This window comes from Trachypithecus francoisi, unplaced genomic scaffold (genome assembly GCF_009764315.1).
Source record: "Trachypithecus francoisi isolate TF-2019V2 unplaced genomic scaffold, Tfra_2.0 Lachesis_group0, whole genome shotgun sequence".
Lineage (NCBI taxonomy): Eukaryota > Metazoa > Chordata > Mammalia > Primates > Cercopithecidae > Trachypithecus > Trachypithecus francoisi.
The window spans coordinates 183,670,643-183,693,670 of NW_022681453.1; the positions used below are offsets into that span (position 1 = coordinate 183,670,643).

The window sequence follows — 23,028 nt, forward strand, 5'->3', positions numbered from 1 at the left end:
TCCTGATCCTAGTAAAGTAGTGGTAACAGATTTGGAACAGGTAAGCACATAGAGAAAAAGAATAGAAGACAGAATTTCAGGGCACATAGGACTATAACAATAATTTAAAGATAAAAAATGTACAAGGAGTGGTACCAGATTGTTAGGAATGAAGATACAACCCACTCTCTTGTAGAAGGAAAGCATGGGATAAGGTAACATGGTGCCCAATCCAGGAAAGTTTAGTGATGACAATATTCCAATTAATGTAAATGGAATATCTGAATTGAGCCTCATACAGAAGACATCTAATGAATTGTAAAAGATATCCTCAACATTCTACATTACATGTCATAGGTTTCTTCTAAGTCACATCAACTAGAAGCTGAAACTCTAAAACCAGAATAAATTCCCAGCAAGCAAGAAGAAACTGATCTTCATTCTTTTTATGATAAAATAAGAATTATGTTTACCTTATCATTCAGGCCTTGAGGAAGGACAGAGGCAAATGTACAGACCAACTCTAGCAACTTCCAAGACTCTAAGATGATGCTGAATATCTGTATTGAATGTATTTTCTCTAGCTGTGGACATTCATATGTGTATATATCTTTCTTTCTGATTTTGATTTTTACTCATATTTAATACCACATTATGATTGTTATATATTTAGTGGAATGAAGCAATTCAAATAAACAGGCACTGGGAGGGCTATGGGTGGCCACATGAAGTCAGGTGTCCTGGGATGTCGGTGAGGAAAGATCCTGGCTGGGCCCTGGCTAGGCTGACACCTGTGGGCGCTGCCACGGGAGGAGTCTGGGACTCGGTGAAGGTTGCCCCGGGAATGCGTCAGCTGGCACAAGACAGCTTGAGGGCCTGTCAGCCATAGAAGTGCCAGTCAGCTGTCACAGAAACAACCCAGAGTGGCCAGGGTACAAAACCTCAAGTTCAAGTGGAGAAGAGGGAGCTGAAAACTGAAATGTTAATGCTAAACATGGGAGAACCTGAAACCCTCGGACATGTTCATGACTTCCTTCTGAGGCTCTTTTTGGACCAAGACCTCATGACACTTACTGTTCAAAATAAGTTTACATCATTCTTTTCCAAATGCAGAACCTCCAAGATTCAAGGGCAGTACCACAGAATTGGAGGTGGGTCTCCCATCAAGATGTGGATTTCCAAGCAAGGAGAAGGTATGGTGAAGCTGCTGGATGACTTGTCCCCCCACACAGCCCCTCACAAATACTTTATTGGATTTTGGCATTTCCACTCTTTACCAAAATAAGCAAATGAAGAGATGGAGAGAGATGACCTGGAAAGGGCTATTGCTTTCATGCAACATCCACAGTACGGTTGCTGTACCACAGGCAGCAGCTTAAATGCCATTTAAAGATCAGATAATAGAGTGGGACAGAAGCTTACAATGAAGTGGAGCACTATCGGCAGGTGGCCCACACATCGCCTCCTCACCCACTGCTTTGCTGACCACATTCTGAAAGAGCTGGACCATTTTCCACTGGAGAAGAGAAGTGAGTTGGCCATTCTCTTTTCTGCTCACTCACTGCCAATATCTGTGTTCAACAGAGGAGACCCCTATTCTTAGGAGTTGTGTGCCACTATCCAAAGAGTCATAGAAAGACTGGGTTACTGCAACCCTTACCAGCTGGTGTGAGAATCCAAGGTTGGTTCAATGTCCTAGTTGGATCTTCAAACAGATGAAATCTATCAGAGGGCTTTCTGAGAAGGGGAAGAAGAATATCCTCTCAGTTTTGATAGCATTTACCAATGATAACACCAAAATGCTGTAGAAACTGGATATCAAGTACTCTCAAGCTTTAGACCATGAGTGTGGAGTTGAAAACCTCAGAAGAGGAGCCTCTTCATGAAAACCCAGTATTCTCCAAGGCCCTGGCTGACTTGGTGCACTCATCTATCCAGTTAAATGGGCTGTGTTCCACAGAGTTGACTCTGAGTTGTCTGCTCTGTGTAAATCCTGTCTGCAGGGAGATTAAATTCTTCACCAATTCTAAATTGTCTGCAGGGAGATCAGATTCTTCACCAGCCAGCAGCTGTGACCTCCCAAAGGTGGATCGCATGGGATTAGGCACATGGCCAACCTCCATCTCCTGCCCATATGGAGAGGCATGTTATTTAAAGATTAAGGAAGGAAGTTACCTTAGCATACGTACAGTCTTTGGGCACAAATTATGTGATTATGTGTTTTCTTGAGGATTGGACTATAGTGATGAATTTCTATTTTTATATAACTATACAGTGGACATTGATATTTCCTCTCTCTAGGTATAAATTACTAATTTGTAATGTTCAATAAGACATTCAATAAAAAAGTGTAAAAATTTATCTTATGAGACACACACCTATTTTAAATACAGATTTTTATTTTATTGCCTAAAATCCTCCTGAAACGGTGTGGAGTCCCCTCTGTGGTCTGTCAGTGTGAATGAGATCTGTTCAGTCTTGAGCATATAATTGTAGTTATTAAAACAAACATAGTTGAGTATTTGAAGTGAATTCAAAAAAGAAATGTTACTTAAACTTTCCCTAAGTCCGTGGGTTATAGAATGTCAGCAAGGCAATTTGGCTACCTACAATGACTGCCGTTGCCAGTGAGGCCGCCATTCATTGGTCATTTGATATTTGTGTGTCTCTCACTTTCCTCAGTGTAAAATTGAATCAAGTACATATTTCAGAAGTACTCTGAAATTCTCTAGGCACCCAAGGCTAATAAATGTTATACATGCTTTGGTGGGTGTCTGTGGTTGCACAGGAAAGTGGTTCCTATCCTCAAGGACAGCACTGCTGGGAAACGGTAAGGATGGCGTTCATCCTTACATCTCCTTCAGGGACCATCACAAGCCTTTGCATCCAGCATCTTGTTTATCTTAGTTGAATGTCTCCTTTCTGTACATTTCTTTTAAGATTTACTTTATATGGTCAACTATAGTTTGTAAGCTTGAATTATTTCTTAATTTACTATTTTTTATTATAAAAATTGTCAGGGGAACCAGCCCCCAATATTTCAACATAGGTTCTTTTCTGTTTTCCCTAAGTGTAGGCCAATCTGAGAAATAAAGAGAAAGAGTACCAAAGAGAGAAATGTTACAGCTAGGCCTCTGGGGGTGACATCACCTATTGGTAGGTTCCGTGATGCCCACCTAAGCCACAAAACCAGCAAGTTTTTATTAGAGATTTCAGAAGGGGAGGGGGGTACAAATAGGGAGTAAGGCACAAAGATCACATGCTTCAAAGGGCAATAAAAGATCACCAGGGCAGAAGGGCAGAGCAAGATCACAAGGCCAGGGTGAAATTAGAATTACTGATGAGGTTCCATGTCCTGCTGGGCACATGCTGTCTTGATAAACATCTTAATAGGAAACAGGGTTCGAGAGCAGAGCAGACAACTGGTTTGACTATAATTCACCAGGCTGGAATTTCCTAATCCTAGCAAGCCTGAGGGCACTACAGGAGACCAGGGCATATTTCATCCCTTATCTTCAACCACATAAGACAGACATTCCCAGCATGGCTGTTCATAGACCTACCCCTGGGAATGCATTCCTTCCCCAGTGTTATTCCTTGCTGGGAAAACAATTCAGTGATGTTTCTCCTATTTGCTTTCTGCAAGAAGGAAAATATGACTCTATTCTGCCTCGCCCCACAGGCAGTCAGACCTTATGGTTATCTCCCTTGTTCCCTGAAAATCACTGTTATCCTGTTCTTTTTCAGAGTGCCCAGATTTCATATTGTTCAAACACACATGTTTTATGAACAATTTGTACAGATAATGCAATCATCACAGGGTCCTGAGGCAACATACATCCTCAGCTTATGAAGATGATGGGATTAAGAGATTAAAGTAAAGACAGGCATAGGAAATTATAAGAGTATTGATTGGGGAAGTGATAAATGTCCATGAAATCTTCACAATTTACGTTCATAGATTGCAGTAAAGACAGGAGTAAGAAATTATAAAAGTATTAATTTGGAGGAACTAATAAATGTCCGTGAAATCTTCACAATTTATGTTCTTCTGCCACGGTTTCAGCCAGGCCCTCGGTTCAGGGTCCCTGACTTCCTGCAACAAAAAGTTATAGCAAAATAGGACATGTGAAAAATACGGAAAACAAAAATAACTGGTCTAATATAATACTGTTATCATGTTATTGCATTTCATACCAATCTTGTCCTCTAGATATTTTTAATGCCATTGTCACCTTGGATTTGTGAGTGAAAAGTTGTTATAAAAATGTAAAAATAATGTCATATCAGAATCTGATCTTCTATATTTGGATTTAAGCAGATTAAAAGATCTTTGATGAATCTATGAAGAATTTTTAATGATCACTTTCTCTTTCCTCCAAGCCCTAAAACTTTGTTCTTCAAAAAAGCACTTCTTTGATTTTTTATAAGCTAGTTTACAAAGTGGAAATATTTGTGAATTCATAAATCTTATATATTGAGAATTTGCTGTGTTAATAAATATTATGACATCAATTAATAAATAAACATATGAAAGTGGAGATATCACCAGGCTCAGTGGTTCATGCCTGTAATCCCAGCACTTTGAGAGGGGGAGGCGGGCAGATCACTTGAGGTCAGGAGTTCAAAACGAGCCTGGCCAACATGGTTTTTCAAAAATCCCCCACCAAAAAAATTAGCTGGGTGTGATCTCAGCTACTTAGGAGGCTGAGGCAAAAGGATTGCTTGAACGGAGGAGGTGGAGTTTGCACTGAACTGAGATGTCACCACTGAACTCTAGCCTGGGCAACAGAATAAGATTCTATCTCAAAACAAAACAAACAAACAAACAAAAAAGTGGATACATCATTGTGGCTAAAAATGTTTTAAGAGAAGACGTTTTCAAAATTGTTTAAATGTAATGGACATGTACAAATCGAAAACACAGCAAAATAATCAAAGTAGAGAGAAATGGCAGAAAAACAACTTAAAACAAACAATAGAAATTGTGCTTTAATAATATACATTAAAGTTCCTGAGTCATTCTAGAGAGCAAAGAAGTTATTAATATAACTGATAGAAATATTCATTTTTATCAATGTACTTTTGGAAAGTTTACCTATAAACATTTATTCATCCAATCATGTGTTCATTTATTCAGTAACTTTTCAATAAGCGCCTTTGATGTGCCAGTCACCAACTGTTCTGAGTACATCGGAGAACAAGACAAATAATGCAATTGTCCTACATTTTCAGAGAAACAGCTAATAAATAAATAAACAAAGAAAATAATAACAGACTATGATAGATGATAATAAAAAGGAATTACAAAATGTACTTATTAGGTACTTATAACCACTTAAGTCACTCTAATACTTAGTGGCTTAGAACAACTAGAAATTATTGAACACACAATACTAGAGTTTGGCAATTTGTCCTGGGCTCTGTGAGACAGTTCTGCTTATCTGGGCCAGGCTCAATGGAGTTTGGCCATATCTCATTCGTGCCTCCGCAGACAGCTGCGACATTGGTTTAGGGTTGGCAGGTCCAAAACAACTCAGCTGTGATGGCTCATCTGCGTTCCACATGGTTGTACATCCTCCAGCAGACTACCTGGGACTTACTCATTTGGTGATGGTGCTGAAATCTCAAAAAAGAGGATGAAAGCTTGCCATGCCTCTTGAGGCCCAGACTTGAAACCCAATAGACTCCAGCTACTGATGGCAGAAGTTCCTAAGAATTGAGGTCATTTTTGCAGTTGACACATTAAGACAGAACACCCAGGACTAAGTTGATAATTGTGATGTTTGGAGTTTGGTTATAAAAGCAGCCAGCAAAGAAATCAGGAGAGGATGATGTTCTAGGAGTCTCTAGAGTAGAGCTAGAAATAAAATAAGTGAAACTAATGAAGTGAAACAGATACAAAGAGTACAGATAAGGAACTCAAAATTAATGATAACTTTTACAGGCTATAAAGGAGAAAAGAATATGAAGTACAAAATGTTGGAAAATTGTCCCAGAGTTTGCTAAAATTACCAACAAATAAAAATTCATTGGTCCTTCTGGTCTTTTATTTTTTCACCAAATCAGCTGTATTAAAACTGTGAATAAGTTATGTTCTTGTATTTTACACTATTTATCAAAAATAAAGCTATATAATTACTCAAGGGAGAGGAGAATGTTCAAGAGTATCCAGGAGGAAAAAAAAATCAGTAGGAAAGAAAAACTTGTTTAATTTGATTGACTGCATCTGAATTAACTGAAGAATTTAGAAATTTAAAAAATATTAGACTACTCCAAAAGTTGCAATCTGTTACTTCCTTTCACATCTATTGTATATGTGTATGTATATATGTATATGTATGTATATTTTTTCTATACATATATACGCATATAGGCATATCACATGTATATGTATATGTGTTATATACATATAAAACCTTGCACTGTGTTCCTGGAAAAGCCACAGACACTCAATGCCAGGCTGTGAAAGCAGCCGAAATGGGGAGCTGCACCCTGCAAAGCCGCAAGAGCAGAGCTGCCCAAGGCTGTGGGAGTCCACCTCTTGCATCAATGTGACCTGGATGTGAGACATGGAGTCAAAGGAGATCATTTTGGAACTTTAAGATTTAATGACTGCCCTTTTGGAACTGCATGGGGCCTTTAGCCCCTGCATTTTGGCCAATTTCTTCCATTTGAAACAGGTGTATTTACCTAAAGCCTGTAACCCCATTGTACCTAGGAAGTAACTAAAGTTCTTTTGATTTTACAGGCTCATAGGCTGTAAAATTGTGCAATGTTTCACCTTGGCTACATCTTTCTAAATTTCTCACTGACATATTGCCATGTCTACATAGGCCCAAACTTTAACTGACCCAGAAACTCAACAGAAATGCCAAAGACAATCATGTAAAAGTTTTCTTAATGTTAACCTACCTTCTAAAAGACATTTTTTTTCAAAATAGCAGAATCTAAAGGTAAATAATTACTTACAAGGCAGGGACTTGCCTTGTCTCCAATGAGACTTTGGACTTTTGAGTTAATACTGAAATGAGTTAAGACTTCAAGGGACTGTTGGTTGGAAGGGCATGATTGTGTTTTGAAATGTGAGGACATGAGATTTGGGAGGGGCCAGGGGCAGAATGATATGGTTTTGCTGTGTCCCCACCCAAATCTCATCTTGAATTATAGTACCCATAATCCCTATGTGTCATGGGAGGGATCTGGTGGCAGGTAATTGAATCAGGGGGTGGTTACCCTCATGTGGTTCTCATGATAGTGAGTGAGTTCTCACGAGATTTGATGGTTTTATAAGAGGCTTTTCCTTATAACCTTCTCTCTCTTCTGCCTCCATGTGAAGGACTTGTTTGCTTCCCCTTCCACCATGATTGTAAGTTTCCTGAGGCCTCCCCAGCCATGTGGAACTGTGAGTCAATTAAACTTCTTTCCTTTATAAATTACTCAGTCTTGGATATTTCTTCACAGCAGTGTGAGAACGTACTAATAAATATGCATATGTATTTATGCATATGTATGTATAAAATATCTATTTCTATACACATATATGCATAACACATATATATGTATATGTGTGTATATCCCTTTAATTGAATACAATTCATTTTGGGAAATGTGCAATTACTTTTTTCTAGCCTTCAACTGGTCGACTTTATTCCACTTTCCATTGTGATTTGTTGTTGGTGGTGTGACCTATTGCAGACTGCTTTCAGAAGTTTGATCACCGGTATTACTCAAGCATTATGACTGAACCCAGAATGATGTGTTCTGTGGCGTTAGACATCCAATATTATGATAAATAGCTCTGTGCTCTAAAACAGAAAGAAATATTTCAATCCAATATAAACGAAGAGACCCTGGCCTTGCCTGATTTTCTAGACAAACAGAGTTTGCTTTCTAGCTCTGATGAAGGGGCAAATTTTGAAATGGAATTAAGAAGCTCACATACACACCTGAGTCAGACTCATACCCATGCGTCAGTGATTTAACCATAATGGAGTTCCTGTTGTTTATATTGCCTGTTCACATACAAGGTAAACTCAGTTTATTCTAAACACTCTGTGTCAGAAAGAATGAAACAAATGTATATAACTGAACTCTATGGCCCAAAATAGTTCCTCCTATCTTCTAAAAGATAAAGATGTAGGTTACTTGTTTAATGTATCATTCATCTCCTGTCACAACTGACACGAAGGAAAAATAACTCCATTTCTCTGACAATTTATGTCTATAATATTATGCTCAAATAGTCAAAGCTTCTCTTTTAAGCATCATATGAATTTTTATGAAGATACTCATGAAGTTATTATTTGAATAAACAAATAATTGAATAATTTAGCACTTCCCAATGTGTTATATTTATTATATGCTCCATGAACAAAATAAAGTTTCCATCATTAGAAAAACCTGAGAATTTCTGTATAGTACACATCGGCATAATAAATGTTTTAAGAAATTCCCTATTAAAGAAATCTGATACCTATTGTATGTTAGAATGTTTACATGCTTTTTGAACATAGAGCTCTATTATTTCCATAAAATATCATTGTGATTGTTTGTATTATTTGGTGGTCTGCAGAAAACAACTGGAAAATTCTGAGTTCTATTTTTTTTTTTCTTTTCCTGAACCAAACACTAGCTATCCAGGAAAAGGCCAAGTCGTGAAAGAATTACTGAAAATGTGTGTGTGCCTCCACGCCGTTTACCTGAGCAGAAGTACCTGTCAGATCCACAAAGTCCTTATAGTCCTAGAATAAAACTACAGAAAACCATGATTATGGAGGCAAAGAGTACAATGCAAAGAGAGTATCTGGGGATCACGGAAATACAGAGAGAGGCAAGATGCTGTTTTAAAAGTCTGAAAAAATAACACTATAGAGACGCAGTGCCACTTAATGGCCCAGAAGCAGGATCTTTCGATCATGTTGCAAAATCTGCAAGACATGTCTCTGACACCCCCAAGATTTGTGACCTCTGCCAAGTTATTTAACTTCCTTGAGCCTCATTTTCCAGATCTGCAAAATGGGGTGAATCTGATACCCAATTCAAAGGATTGCTGTGAGGATTAAATTATGACAATAACATCTGACATATAAGAAGAACTCAATAAATATTAGCTATTATTTAGAAGAAATAAATAAATAACTTTTTTGTTTCACTTAGGGTAGATTTTGGTATCTGTGTTTATTTTGTTTGAGACTTGTTGACAAGGAAAGCTAGAAGGGAACTTAAGAGCATCTGGTTAATTCCCATTATTTTATATATAAATAAACTGAGACCCAGAGTGACTGGGCTGGAGGCATTTAGGTTTGATACATTTAACTTCCCATTCATGGGATTATAGTAATTTAAATGACTCAGAAGAAATTATCATGCATAAAATTAACATTTTCCTTTTGAGCACATATTGACTTTCCCTTTTAGTTCCCAAATATCCTAAATATTTCTCAAATATAGTTCTGAAATCAGACATTCCATTTTTTTCCTGCACTAATTTGTAATGCGTTAAGCATTTTGCCAATTAGCTTAGATGTCAATTTGAATTGAATATTATTGTAAGGGAGACTCTTTCTATTATCATTGCAGAAGAGTTTTCATTGGGAATGGATGCTAGTTATTTCAGCTAATCTAGACTGGGTATCTGGATCTGTCATCTGTGTTCCATAATACCTCTTCTCTAATTCTTGTTCTTTAACTTTCTCTGTCAAATTCTAGGACACTGCTCCCGTTTGTCTCCTATTGCAGTGATGCAATTTTCTGTGGTATCAAGTTACTATTCTACATCCCCAGTCTCATTTTAAATTCAGTTCTCAGGTTTTCTTTACTTTGTACATATTTCTGACAACAGCTTATTTATAACAACTTGGCTTCATAAATGTATGAATCTTTTCTTTTTAACGTTCTGAGAACAAATTTTTCTAGTTTTCTCCCTTTTTCTTCTGCAGCTCGTTTGTTAACTTTTCTTCTGTTTTTATTGCTAATTTTATCGCTTTGAGTCAGAGAAAATGTCCTTCACATATCCTAGATCTTGTAATTTTTTGAGACCTCATACATAGTTGATGTATGTTCATGTTTTAATAAATTTTCAAATTATTTTTATGGTGCATGCAGAAAGCACTATTCAACCACTGCATGATTATTATTGGCTACCTTATTATAAAGTTTAGTAGATTTACTTTTTTTAAACATTTTTGAAAGATTGAGATTTACAAGTTTAAAACTACCATGATTATGTGTCCCATATTTTTATTTTTTCTTATATATTTTTCTTAACAGTCATATAACTATGCAGTCTACTTTTTATTGAAGTAAATAGCCACTCTTTCTTTTGCATAATATATTTATTTAAAGTTTACACTTTGTGATATTCATGTTGAAACCACTTTCTTATCTTACCATTTTCTAATCCTTTAAAGGTAAAATTTGAGGGTCAGATGTGTCCTTTTTAAGCAATGTGTAGTGACATTTGTCTGATGAAGTGAGGTCACATAGTACTGAGGAGTCTGTCGTTGGCTGGTGGCTCACTTTCACCTTTACACCCACAAGTTCTCGCTGACACCCACTCATTACTTTAAATGATTCTCTTTCGCAAACTAGACCTTCTGAATATCATTTCTTGGCAAGTTGCATAGGAGTCTAGCCAATTAATGAGTAAGAAAAATTTCCTTTCCATCAAGTCTTAAGATAATAGGTTTTTGAAGTCTGTTCTATCTAAAAAGTAGCTTTTAAGAAAGGTGTTGATATAAATATAATGAATTAATATATCAAATTTCTTATTAAATGTGCTAGATATTGCTGAATATACTGAAAAAAATATGAAACACCTTTGTGAAAATTTATCCTTGTAACCTCATACAAATCCTTTGTGTCATCTGAGGCTTACTTACTGCATCTGTACAATGAAACATTGGCCTATCTTAGCCATAACGTCCCCTGCCCTACTCAGAGGTTTTGCAACTCTGTAAACTCTAAATATAAGGCAGATCCAAGAACTCAGTTAGGATACAAGTATTTGGGGGAAGATGCATAAACTTTCAGAAACATGCTTTAGAATTTAGTATGGCTTACCAATAAAATAAGTGATAAATGGTTTGAATAAATGATGATACGCTATTAAACTCTGTATTACAGTGTACTTTATTGGATTTTTTAATGATGCAAAAATTCCAATGTGATGAGCCAATAACTCAAGACTTTTTTTCAGATAAGATATGTATTTTCATGTTCTAATCAGTTGCTTATGCATTTATCCATTCATGATTGTTTACTTAAGTAAAACTGCAAGGTAGATGCTCTGTGGTGATATAAAAATGGAAACATGAGTCCCTGGAGACATTTGTTTGATAACTGTCACTAAGATTTGGTTTCTCTGATGCCAAAGAAAAGAATTTTGATTTTGGCCCTAACCAAGAGATATTTCATTAGCCACCAGTTTTATAGGGCACTGTAGGTGTTAGGTCAAAAATATGATATATGTATTTAATATAATATAGTTCTTTTTATCTTCAAGAGAAGTGTATAACGTTCAGCATAACTAATAAAGAAGTACTTTTGTTGTTGTCGTGGTTGTCATTGCTGTTGTGGTTCTTTTGGCATAATACCTTGAGGAACATGTGTTCCATGGGAAAGTTTTGGGGATATGATGTGCTTGGTGGGTCTGTAAGGTGGAGTTGAGTTGACCCACCCCCTCTGGCCAAATGTTGAAGAGCTTTTTTTTATTTAAACAAACAAACAAACAATATCATGAAACGGTTGTTTAAGCTAAATGGAAATGACTTTTGAATGATACCTTCTGTCAATGATTTGTACCATAGTGTCCTGTGATTATGAACTAAGAGTTTAATGAAAACATAGAGTTAGATTTGTGGTAAACTTATGCAAAATTTCTTCTCTGAGTGGGTCACTAATTATTTTATAGGAAAGCAGGTTAATATCACATTTTTCTTGCTGTGTGTACAAAACAGGCTAGAATAAGTTCAAAAATGCCTACTGTACCCTTTCACACTGGCCCTCAAAATAATTCTGAATAACATAATAGAAAGACAGAAGTTATTTTTTAAATATTTTAGATTCTAGGGTAATGCTGAATTAACTTTGTCCTTTCAATGTTTCCGTCCACGATGCCAATCCGTAGATATGATTTTGGCCCACAAACTCCATACAGTTCTGCTTTGCAGCTGCAAAGTAGATGAGGGGCCAGGAGGGGGAGTAGAAGTTAAAATATTGCAGACAGAGCTACCCTAAAATTCATGATGAAATGATTAATGCTGATAACAGATGGAGAAGTAAGCAGGGCCAGCCAGAAAACACCACCAACTGCTACCTAAGGACAAAGAATGAGGACTTCCAAAATGACAAACAGAGCAGTAATTGAAAAAAAATCACATGTGCAATTATTAAAAAGGGGAAACTGTAGTAGGAGACAAACCATTTCTCAAATATAAATGCAAATGGTGGTTGTATATGTTTCAGCCAGACAATGGTGCTTCAATGTATCACTGTCATGAAAGAACAATGAGGCTTAGGCTAAGTTTGTGTGTTGATTTTCCACAAAATCTACAAAAACAGGCTATAGTTTTCAAGTAAATAGCTCTCCTATGGTAAAATACTAATGCTCTTCTTGCATACCTTTTCTTTTTTTTCTCTCAGGAAGCACAAGATAGATCCAGGTAGCCTTGCTGATGAGTGTCGGATATTTTAAGCTTCCTTTATTATTTTTTATTTCTACGAAGCGTAAGGCATGAGGGAATAGTGCTCTATATGATGATATCTGCTCCATTCTGAACAAAAGTGCCTTTAAATCCCCCAAGCCTGGTCTCAAAATACTCTCCTATGTAAAATACCAAGGGAAAAAGAAAACCCTAGGGACAAATAAAGGATGAACCAGATGATGACATTTCTTCTTTTGATATTTTTTCCCTTTCTAAGGTTACATACGCTTGTGTTCACTGTCCATTACAAATATGCTTTGTCCTTTAACTAAATGAGTCAGAATGCCACCTGGGTGTGCCACTTCCTCACAATTATGCTGTAAATATGTTGATTTATGCAAAAAATTATGCATCTTATATTATGTAAATGTTGCTATAAACTTAATGTAGACCATCCTTCAGAAAGAAATTTTAAACATTCCTTGTAAAAGTTATCATGCAGTTATCAAACTTTTTTGTTTCTCCACAAATGTGTGTAAACATTGAAACTCTTAACTAGCCTGGTACATACTCAATGCTATTGACTTTGTTTCTTATTATTCCTCTTTCCACCTCAGGCAGCAGACAGGAAAAGAAGGAAAAAAAAAATACAAAAGGAATCCATGGAGATAAGAATTGTATTGTTATTACAATGTTAACATTTATATAATATTTTGGAATGGTGGCTTTTATGGCAAGTTTTACGCATCATCAGTTAATCAATCCTATTTGAGGAAACAGTACAAAGGGTAAAGTATTCAGGAATCTCAATTGCTGCTCTTCACCTTTTCTCTCAATGTTTCCCCACACTGTCTGAGATCATTGTTGCTGTATGGATAATACAGCCCATGATTAGAAAAAAAAACATTCATCTTGACTGCAAAGTAGTATAGGGTTAGTTTCCAAAAACTTGAAAAATATGAAAAAAAGAAGCATACATTTTTGCCAATTCTCCCTCTTACTGAATTTGTTGCTTACCTCAAGCATAAGTTTCCTCATTTGCATAAGAGGGATATGAATGTTTTGAAAATTCAGCAGGTGAAACATTTCAGCATATTTAGTTTGGGCCCTGGCACAGAGTAAGTTTTGTAGCTGCTATTTGACTTAATGTCTAGAGAAAAATTCAGTATCACTGCCCAAAATGGTTATTCCTTAAAATGTCTTTGTTTTATTATAAAAGTGGTAAAATCTTGTGACAGAAAAATTGGTAAGTGGAGAATATTACAAAAATAGTTCCCAGTTATATTTTCCATAACACATATAATTTTGGGGTACTTTTTCTAGTTGTTTTCTTTTTTAATCTCATGGTGTTTCATTTTGTCTTGGTAATCATTCTGTACACACAATTTGGCATACTCCATTTTTGTACTGTTTTTCATATTCTTTCATAACCATGAAATTTTAATACCCACAGAAAATTTTAGGTAAGAAAAATGTATTTAATTATTTTAAATTGCCTTATCTACAAAACTTAAGAAATTTTTTTTTAAAGCAAAATACACTTGCAACAATTATCCTTAGGCAGCTATTAAATAAGTTTATTGATTACACTATGTATGGGTGATATTAATTTACATCCTTGCCACATAACTTTTTTTTTGTTTATCATCTTTTCAGCATGAAGGGATTACTAAAGTACCTAGCATTCAAAATATGCTATATTTGAATTACTTCTCAGCTAGAGTAAATGCAGTATACTAAAAAGACAGCACAAAGCCCTGGATACACTAACAAATGCGTTGTATGTGGAAATGATAGATTTTTTTCTGGAAGTAAATTACTCATCTCCTTGGATCTCTCTGAAAATATTAGCCAAGCAAAAATAGTTACTGAGAACACATTAAATTTTACAGTACATTTTTTTCCCCTGGCAAAATATTTTGAGAAATTTGTTAGTCAAAGAAATTTTTATTTCTCCTCCCATTCTTATTAAACATTATTCATAGAAAAAATTTCATTATCTAAATTCCATGGACCACACTGGAGTTTCATGGATGGACATTGGGAGTTTCATATGTTGCTTAAAATTGTGTACCAAATCTAGAATTTTCGAACCTTTCTAAATTGGTCTTGGGAGAGGGGCTTTACTTTTTTCATAGCATCTAGTGCTGGACATAATGATGTCAAAGTTTCCTTCCAACTATAAAGAAATGTGTTTTTGATGATCTGCTGATATGATGGTCTGAATGTCTCCCAAAACTCATGTGTTAAAACCGAATCCCTGTTGTGACGGTATTATGAGGTGGGGGCCTTTTGGGAAGTGATTAAGTCATGAGGGCTTATGAATGTATTCGTGCCTTATAAAAGGACTTGAGGGAACTAGCAAAGATCCTTTTTACCCTCTGCCTTGTCATATAGAGGACACAGCAACAAGGCTCTCATCAGACAGCAAATGCCTTTGCCTTGATCTTGTACTTCCCATCCTTCGGACCTGTGAGAAATACATTTCTGTTCTTTATAAACTACCCAGTCTGTGTATTCTGTTACAGAAGCACAAATGGACTGAGAAGTGGGGTGTTGCTATAACAAATACATAAAAATGTGGAAGCAGCTTTGAACTGGGTAATGGGTAGAGGCTGAAGCAATTTTGAAGGTCATGTTTGAAAGCATCTAGAATGCCATGGAGCATTAAGGGTAACTCTGGTGAGGCCTAGAAGAAAAGGATAGATACAGAGAAAGCCTCTGTCTTAGAGATTATTTAAGTGGTTGCGAACAGAATGTTTGTAGAAGTATGGACAGTAAAGGCCATTTGAATGAGGTCTTAGGTGGAAATGAGGACTGTGTTACTGAAAACTGAAGGAAAGGCCATCCTTGTTTCAAAGTGGCAAAGATCATGGCTGAATTATGTTTGTGTCATAGTACTCTGTGGAAGGCAGAATTTAAGAGCAATGAACTAGGATATTTAGCTGAAGAAATCTCTAAGCGAAGTGTTTAGGATATTAAATGGTGTCTCTTAAACTACTTATAGTAAAATACAAGAAGAAAGAAATGAGTGAGAGACTGAATTAATAATCAAAGAGGAAGCAGAACATAAAAGATCTGGGAAATTCTTAGCTTGACTATGTAAAGAATAAAAAAGCATATTTAGGAGAGTAAACTAAGGATGTAGCCAACAGTCCCTTTGATAAGAAGATTAGTATGGATTGAAGGAAGCCAGATGCTATTAATCAAGACTGTGGGAGAATGACCCTGAAGGCATTTTGGAGATCTTCCAGGCTGCCTTGCCATCACAGGCCCAGAGTCAGAACAATGAGGGCAGAATGGTTTCAAGGAAGAGACCCAGGTCACTACAGAGTTCCATGGTGCCTGTGGGACTGCAGGGCTCACTGCCCAGGCTGCCTCAAGTCTCTGCTGCTTGCATTCTGGTGTAGCACTCTTTGGCTGCTCCAGATGTGACTCAGGTGGGCTCAGGTGCAGCTTGGGCCACCGCTGCAGAGGGCACGAGTTGTAAAGCTTGATGGTGTCCACCTGATACTAAATCTGCTGGCACACAGAGTGAATAAGCATTGGATGTACCTTTAGTGTCATCCATATCTAATTTAAATGAGAGTCTGGAGAGAAGACTTTTGAGTGAATGCTAGAATTAGTTAAGAACTTTGGGTTGTTGATATGAAATAAAAATATATTTTCCATGTGGGAAAGACATAAATGTTGGGGCCAGGGCAGAATGCTATGGCATGAGTGTCCCCCTAAATTTATGTGTTGAAACTTCATCTCCATTGTAATTAAGAGATGGGGCCTTTTGGGGAATGATTAAGTCAGGAGGGCTCCACCCTCATGAATGGATTAGTACCTCATAAAAGGGCTCAAGGGGACTAGCCTAGGTCCTTTCTGCCCTTTGTTTTCTGCCATGTGAGGGCACAGCTCGAAGGCCCTCAGCAGACACCAAATACCAATGCCTTGATCTTAGACTTCTCTGCCTCCAGAACTGTGAGAAATAAATCTCTGTATTCTATAAGTTACTCAGTCTGTGGTATTCTCTTACAGCAGCACAGTTGGAATAAGACACCTGGCTCACCCTGTGTTTGAAAATACGTGCTCCCATGTGGAGACCAGTCCTAGCTCTCCCACTTCCCTCTAAAATAGCTTAACATTGACAGGGTTGCAGAGAAATAATCTGAATGTGGAAATTGCAGGTGGTGGGAGATCCTTGACATTTTGAAGACATAAATTAGACAGGTTTGACATGGGGTGCTAGAAACAAACAAACAAGCACACAAAACATAAACCAAACTCTTTCCTCAGCGGCAGAACACCCAGGCCACAAGTTGTTGTTCCATTTTTCCTTCCCCAGACTAAAAATAATGGTCCTATTTGGAGGGACTCACAGCTTTTAAAAAGATAATGTGCCCAGTTATTCTAACGTTCTATTTTCTTCTTTATAACCAGTAAAAAGACTTATAACATTCTATCATCCAGAAATTGGGACCAAATCAATAAATTGTAAACACTTCACAATTCTTTTCCCTTATTCTTTTTCACAAATAATATCTGCACAAATAAGTAAAATCTTACTAATGCTTTTCTTCCTTTTCCATTTTATACTTTTAAAATGTTTAAATTTCTGTGATAGTCACTGAAAAATGTTTTCTAAAAGTCAGAGAAGCTGCACTATATTTCTAGAATATAAAATCAGATCTGGAGATTACCAATTTTTGTTTCAGTGCCTAAATTTTTCAAAACTGTATAAAAGGGAATCAACATATGCATGCTAGTGATGTACCAGAAACTGAGCTAAGAGGATTACTTAGATTATTTCATGTGATCCTCACAGCAACTTGAAGTTGCTATTTTCAACTTATTTTATTTATGAGGAAGCACACCCTAGGATATTAGGTAACTTGTCAGAAATCCCAAAGCTGGTATACAGATGTACTAGTCCATTTGGGTTGCTGTAATAAAAATATTATCAACTGGGAGGTTTGAACAACACACATTTATTTATCAGAGTTCTGGAGGTTGGGAAATCCAAGGTTAAAGCACTGGCGGATTTGGTGTCTTGTTAGGGCCCATTCCTCGTAAATGACACCTTGCTGCATCCACACATGATGGAAAAGGGAAAGAGAGCTTTGTAGGATTTTTTTAAATTAAGGGCACTAATCCCATTTAGGAAGGCTCTACACTCATGAGCTAATCATTTCCCAAATGCCCCACTTCCTAATACCATCACATTGGGGATTAGGATTTCAACACATAAATTTTGAGAGGACACAAACATCCTGTCAGTAACAATGGCAAAAATGAGAGTTACATCAAAGGTTTTCCTATTTCATCATCATTCTAAACCTTACCTTTTTATTACAGGGACTAGAGATTCTTTCATAATCACATGTCAGAAAATGAGTATGACAGTATGCTTCATTGGAATAAAACTGGCAGAGAATAGTGTGATTATGCTGTGGTTTCTATTTGAGACTGGAAAGATATTACTGAGAATAAGCCATTTTGATCAATACAATATTGGGGGGATGGTGTGAAGAGCAGAAGCAATTGACTTGAAGGTCTACAATGCAATGAATTTGCCACCTAATGAAGGATGCTTCCGCTATGCAAATTATTAATCTAAGAGAATCACATCATTAATATTTGAGCCATATTTATTCATTAGGCAAAATGGATCTACTTAGATACAATACTTATCGTTACTTCAAATGTAGATGTAGCAATGCTTTCATTTACTTCAAACTTCTCTCCACACTGACAACTCATTCAATATTAATGATTCTCCCACAAATTTGCTTATGGGTGCTTTCAGCTGTGGGGGGTCAACTGAGACACAAAGCTTTAGTGAACACTGGTATGCCATTTCCTCCATTACAGTGAACAAATGAGAAGCTTTGTCTGAGACAGTTTACTAAATGTGCTCCGTAGTGAGCTCTGCGTTATAATACACTGAGCATGTGGCTACTTTTGGTTTAGAAAAGAGCCCTATCAGAGTTGGTGGCTAACCTCAGTAGCTTTCACAGTGGTGCTGTGATATCACAAGGGCTCAGGATAGCCTGGCAAGACATTTGCTTTCACCAGTGCTAAATTAAGGGCTCCTGTTCTTATTTTTATTGAGTGTTAGGGAAATAAAAAGATACACATCTTATTTTCTTCTTTCCTTTCTCCATTCTGTCTCCCCTCTTTCACTTCCTTTTTCCCCACAATCTAAACCTAAACCTATTCTCATGCTTGCTCTTTCTCTCCTGCCTTCTTTCCTTCCTCCCTTCCTTCCTTCCTTCTTCCTTTCCCTTTCTTTCTTCCTTTCCCTTTCCCTTTCTTTCTTTCTTTCTTTCTTTCTTTCTTTCTTCTTTCTTCCTTCCTTCCTTCCTTCCTTCCTCCCTCCCTCCCTCCTTCTTTCTTCCTTTCCCTTTCTTTCTTCCTTTCCCTTTCTCTCTTTCTCTTCCTTCCTTTCTTCCTTCCTCCTTCCTTCCTTCTTTCCTTCCTTCCTTCCTTCCCTTCTTTCTTTCCTTTTCTTTCTTTTATTTCTTTCTTCTCCTTTTCAGAAATATGTTTTATATTAGAAGTAAGTGTGAAAAGAACATTGTCTGGTCCAAGGACTGGTACTCTTTAACTATAAAGTGTCAGCAAATAGTTCAGTTTTTGTGGTCCATGTGATCTCTGTTACAATGACTCAACTGTGCTCTTGTAACATAGACAGAGTCATAGATAATATTTGTAGGTATTAGTGTGGCTGTGTCCTCATAAAATGTATTTATGGGTACTGAAATTTGAATTTCATGCAAATTTTTTGTACCAATAAATATCATCCTTTTGGATTTTTTCTAACAATTAAAAAATATAAAAAATAAAAATCTTAACTCACAGACTTTACAGAAAGAGGCATCAGTGTGGTTCTCTGGTCAGAGGCCAATTCAGCTCTGATGTCTGCCTGGTTCCATATGCTAAAATTTGGCATTTAATGTTTCTCTCAAAGACATGACCTCTGTCTAAAAGATCACTTTTACAATTTTGATTCCATGCTCAAAATTCCCAGACTTATCTTTTATTCTCTGTCTCTGCATACCCTTTAACCCTTAACACTAAACTCAAGTGATTTATCTTTCATGAAATCTCTCCTTATCTTTCTTCTTTCCATTAGCTTTTCAGCTGAGGCTGTCATAACAAAATAACAGACAGGATACCTTAAAGATCAGAAATGTATTTTTCACAGTTCTAGAGGCTGGAAATCCACGATCAAGTAGTTGGCAGATTTGGTTTCTCCAGAGGCCTCTCTCTTTGGCTTGCAGATGGCTGCCTTCTTGCTGTGTCCTCACATGGCTTTTCCTCTTTCTGCAGGCATGCCTGGAGTCTCTCTCTCTTATTCTAAAGACCCTACCCTTATGACCTCGTTTATTATCTTCTTAAAGGGCCTGTCTCAAAAAACAGTCATATTGGGGGTTAGGACTTCAGCGTCCTAATTTGAGGGAAAGGAATTCAGTCCATAACACCCTCAATTAGATGCATGAAACTTAAGGAGAGCAAAAAACTCAGCAATCAAGACAGATAATATTTTAATACAATATTTAAAAAATAAAAATCAATGCAAAAAATCAATGAGAAAAAAATCAAAATTTTAAATAAAGGCAGGATCTATATTATTGATTTTTCTTTTCGTCTCAGACTTTAATATGGCTCAGCATGACACTGACTTCTTCCTCTTTGCTACTTCAGCCTATCCTTCATTTTGGTCCCGTTTACACTTATAATATGTAGCATCCCTTTCCTTGATTATGAATTTTTGAAATCGGGGATTCTAACTATAATTGCTTCCTCAATTTTTAGCACACTATCTAGCATATAGTAAGTACACAGTAATCACGTACTTTTAAAATGTGTACCCTCTGATGTGGCATAAGGGTCTAGTGTAGCCACTTAAATATTTGGAATACTTTTAAAAATCAGAAATGTGTAAAGAATTACACTACAATGAACTTTCCCATGATGTTTATGATGAAAACATTTTGTGTAAGGCAAATATTTCTGGTAAGTGAAGAAACTGGAAGAGGATGCAAGCAATGTAAATGATAATATGATGGTACCTATGAGATAAGAGGAAGAACAAAATCTTTTTGAAAAATATATTATGCAGCAAAGTCATACATGAGGCTTCATATGGGATACTTCCTTTAAACTTCACGTCTTCAGTTTAAATTTATAGGTGAGAAAACAAAGGAGTTAAGTTAAGTAATTTATAGCCCATAGCCAAGTGCAGATTAGAGAGGATTAAATCATTCTGAATCCCATAAGACTCACTTCCTAAGATTCTATTTTGGTACACATTAAGGAATAGACATTATTCTTCTCTCAAGGGATTTACATTAACATAAAAGAATAACAAAGAGTAATGCAAATCCTTACTGGCTTGAGGATTCTGGCACAAAATTGTCTCTGAAATTAACCATACTGCTCTTTCAAATTTCTCCTGCCAGACAGTGAGCTGCTGGAGCATAAGTGCTGTCCTACTAAACTGTATTCACCATGACGCCACAGATTATAATGAATGCATTTTGACTTTTTCATTACAGTCACACTTGGTTTGCAGCAAACAGGGAGTTCATCAAGCTGGAGAAAGGGACGTTTCCCAGATCAGCACAGTGTACCCACACTTTGGAGGTACTCAGCCACAAGACCTCATGAAGTACATCCCAACTATGCTTATGGTTCCTGTGAGGAATTTACAGCCCCATCCTCCAAAAATCTGGCACTATTACTATGATTCTACCTTGATATCTATTCACCAGAGGACCTGTTCTTGCTCTTTTGTTACCCTGCATTTATGTGTTACAATTTTTTTTATTTCCAGCCTCGTAAACTTTTCACCACCACTACCATTCAGAAGTCTGAATGTAATTGCTCTTTGCTTCCTGTCCTACAGCAAAAGTCTTCTTTGTTTTGACAGAAAATTGTTGACATGGGTTAGCATGTGTTAACAGGTCCAATGCTTGCTTCTAAGACTAAATTCTTAGAATTACTGTTTACCTTTGCCCACTTGGGTGGGAAGATGAGATTGGGGGGAGGGTCTAGAAATATGAGGGCACCTGCTGCTATAACTTTGATAATTGTGTTTGTCAGGTAGTCATCACCTCCTTATGGGGGTGATATATTTCAATTCTCAACATGTTTAAGAGAATGAGAAGCTTCCCCATGTGCCCTTTAGTGGCAGCAGCAGAACCTGAAAAGAAACTGGGAAAAAATCATATTCATGATGTGTATAAATATTGAGAAAGTGGCAACTGAACAAATAAGGTAATCGTTGAAATCCTAACTTCCTTTCTGCCTATAAGGATAGAGGCAGCTGGAATATAAAGGTAAAGGACACTGGCCTTAAATCCAGCAAATTTGGGACAAATCTCAGCTAGGCTGCTCAACTGCCTATGTAGCCATTAGCATGTTACTCTGTGTTTCTTCATTAGTATGTGGGGGATAATAACAAGCTCATTTTAGGATTGTTGAGGATATTAAAGGAGATGCTAATGAAGCTTAAGCTGCAAGACCTCTCACTTGCAAAGGTCCTTAACTCATTTTATACTAAAATTGTGTATCTTTTAAAAATGTAAACATTTTAGGTTCAAAAAAAATCTGAATCCATGATTGTCTGAATCTTTCTCTTTTTAAAACACATTTAATATCAGACACTAGCGAGAGGAAGACAACAACTTATGGCAAGAAATGGCATACTTACATTTTTAACCCGCTCTAAAATAACATAGAAGCATATGAGGTATTTAGGTTGGAAGACATTTATTTAGAAACCTAACAGCATAATAGAAATTATAGTGATTTATTCTATTTACCTTATTATTTGTGTTAATCTATATACACAACATTTTCTATACAGTTCTTGTTATAACTTGTTTGCATTTTGGATTTCAGCATGATCTATTGAAGACAAAACTTGGAATTAAATCTGGAGCACAAGAGGAAGTGTTGGCTTTCTATCACAGCAAGGACACTTACCTCATTTTAATCATGAATTAGTAATATGTCTAATATTTGGTAATCACTTACCATGTGATGGGGTTGTTCTTAGGACTTGAACAATATTAACTCACTTAATTTCCAGAAGTAATTTGAGAGGTAGATTCTATCACTGTTTTCATTTTACAGGTGAAAAATAGGGATACAGAGTAGTTAAACCACTCCTCTATTCTCACAGAGCTCAGCTATTATATAGAGGAGACAGGACAGAAAGCCAAGATGTCTTACCGTACAGGCGATAGCCTCCACCATCATGACAGACTGCCCTCTGTAACTAAGGAGAAGGCACATTATGAGAATAAACATGGGGGCTGGGCACAGTAGCTCACACCTGTGATCTTAGCATTTTGGGAAGCTGAGGCGGGAGGATCACTTGGGATGCAGAGCTTGAGGCTGCAGT

The 23,028-nt window shown here is 36.7% G+C and overlaps 1 long non-coding RNA gene and 1 pseudogene across 1 annotated transcript in view; one reads left to right on the forward strand and one right to left on the reverse strand.

Annotated features, from left to right (window-relative positions):
• The first annotated feature begins 943 nt into the window (after positions 1-943).
• On the forward strand, positions 944-2,208 carry LOC117078887 (annotated as a pseudogene).
• A 2,854-nt stretch (positions 2,209-5,062) lies between these two features.
• LOC117084340 overlaps positions 5,063-23,028 on the reverse strand; it is a 520,722-nt gene continuing 502,756 nt past the window's right edge. The window contains exons 3-4 of the long non-coding RNA XR_004437407.1: positions 8,682-8,734; positions 5,063-5,839 (exon numbers count right to left, since the gene is read on the reverse strand). This is a non-coding gene — a long non-coding RNA (uncharacterized LOC117084340). The remainder of the gene's footprint in view (positions 5,840-8,681; positions 8,735-23,028) is intronic.